Genomic DNA, 2,349 nt, shown 5'->3' on the forward strand with positions numbered 1-2,349 from the left:
TCTTACCAGAACACCGTGAGCTTGGCTTGCTTTCTTGAGCTCCTTACCACGAACAAGGCTCTGATACCATGTCAAGATTGTGGGAGAGAAGGAAGGAGTCTCACTTGTAGCTTTCTTGCTTACACAATGGGGGAATACACACAAGGGTGGAGGCTGAAAACAGTTTTCCTCTTCTTAGTTGTGTAAGCCAAAAGAACTCACGTACAAGGAAATAGAACAACCCTATATATGGGTCTCAAACCAAACTCAACTAACTAAGGTGGCATACTAACTGAGCCACGAACTAGAGTAGATAAGGATAGCTATCATGTAGCTATTATTCATGGGCGGTGTACCAACCGCATCTGCAACTGACAAGTCGGTGACGTAAATACACAACGGTCACCCTGGCGTATCACGAGTGGAGCTCGATATCTCAACAGCGATTGCTAGATAACACGGCTGCAGAGCAAAGTGCCGCGGCACTAGCGACATCGATGCTCGCAGGACTAGGGGCGAACCAAGGCTCAAAGAGCCAGTCCAAAATACCGATCGTTGCCAAGCAACTCGATAAGTACCAACCCCATGACGACCCATACAGCTTTGTTGAGTAGTTTGAGCAAGTCTGCGAAGCCAACGGCCTCAATGACCTAACTCAATGCTCGCAAGCGTTCGGGCTTTGCCTAGGCGACAAGGGGAGGACGTGATATACGAGCCTAGATACTGTAGAGCGAGCCAATTTCAATGGCCTCAAGGATCTCTTCATTAAGAGATTCGCTGAGCCTGAATACTCCGATAACCTACTAGTACGCTTGATGAACATCAAGCAGAAAGAGAAGGAGGACATTCGCGACTACGTAATCCATGTGAGGAGTCTCTTCGAGAGAATCCCTCTGGGCGAGCGGCCGACTGAAAGAGCAGTTTCAACTGTATTCATTAGCAGAATTCGAGACGAGGAGTTATACAAGGCTTTGACAGGCAATTCAAGCTTGCAGCGAGATGTGATAGCTAGAGTGTTTGAGGAAGTCATCAGAGTCGATGATCAGCTGAAAGAGCGGAGCTCCAAGAGCTCGAACATAGAGGAGACCAACTCGCGAGGTTCAGAGAGAGCGTCAGCCCCTAGTGAGCGATCAGTCCCATCATCCCAAGATAAGGGGAAGGCCACCGAGATAGACCAAGGCTTGGCTGATATCAAGATGAAATTAGCCAAGTTGCAAGACATGTTGAGACGACCAACGCGCCCGCACGTCCAATGCATGTACTGTGGCGGAAACCACTTACCGGCCGAGTGTCAAGACCCTAGGTCAAGACCTTGTGCTAACTGCGGTAGGTTTGGCCATGATGCTGCACATTGTAGATTACCAATAAGACTTCCGTACTCGCAACCCTACGGCCCGCCTTACCTAGCGAACAGGCCGCAGCCATTCTTTGGAAGGGGAGTCCCATTGGCCCTTTCCACGCCTAATGATATGAAGCCAGCTGTTCCTAGGATGGAAATAAATCCTACGGGCATCCCTAGACCACCAAGTCCTTACGTGACCCATCCACCGAGCGATGCTCCAGTCCACTATGTGGAAGAGCCAAGTGAGGAAGAAACTTACATATACCCTTACGTCTCACATGTGACGACGAGGGCAACGCTGTCCTCATGGATGGAAATAAATCCTACGGGCATCCCTAGACCGCCTGGTCCTTACGTGACCCATCCACCGAGCGATGCTCCAGTCCACTATGTGGAAGAGCCAAGTGAGGAAGAAACTTACATATACCCTTACGTCTCGCATGTGACGACGAGGGCAACGCTGTCCTCATGGACTATTGACCCGTCCGGTGATGGCATTAGGAAGAGGACGAGGTAGAGGCCTAGGAGGGAAGACGCAAGATCCAATCATCTGTTGGACTTGTGGTCACCCCAGTCATGTCTCATCACACTGCCCTGAAAGAGAGCAGCAAAACAGAGACAAGGCTGACCAAAGGTGCGGAGAGTGCAGAATCACCCATCTCTTCATAGATTGCCCAAAGCAAAAGCCATCTTCTAGCTCAGCCAATGTACCATCTGTCCCATTGGGGCTGTTTGGTGTCGAAAACCTCGATGGGGAGGCCACACCTATCCCATTGCGGGTCATGATCCGAGCCCAAATGAAGTAGGCCGGCATCTCTCTGCTAGGGCCTAGCAATCTTGATGCAACCTCGACAGGGAAGAAAAGCCGTAGGCAGAAAAAGAAGAGATCGGAAGCTAAAGTCGCACTAAAAATAGTGAGTGCTATGACTCTGCCCACTGGAAAGAAGGTTTTAGATGTAGAGCCAGAGACTTCAGCCCCTAAGACGGCCGAAAAGGGAAGCACTAAGGTAGGGGAATACTCGCATCTG

Source organism: Lygodium microphyllum, chromosome 2, assembly GCF_053477565.2.
Source record: "Lygodium microphyllum isolate KBCC chromosome 2, Lygodium_microphyllum_v1.1.10, whole genome shotgun sequence".
Taxonomy (NCBI): Eukaryota; Viridiplantae; Streptophyta; class Polypodiopsida; order Schizaeales; family Lygodiaceae; genus Lygodium; species Lygodium microphyllum.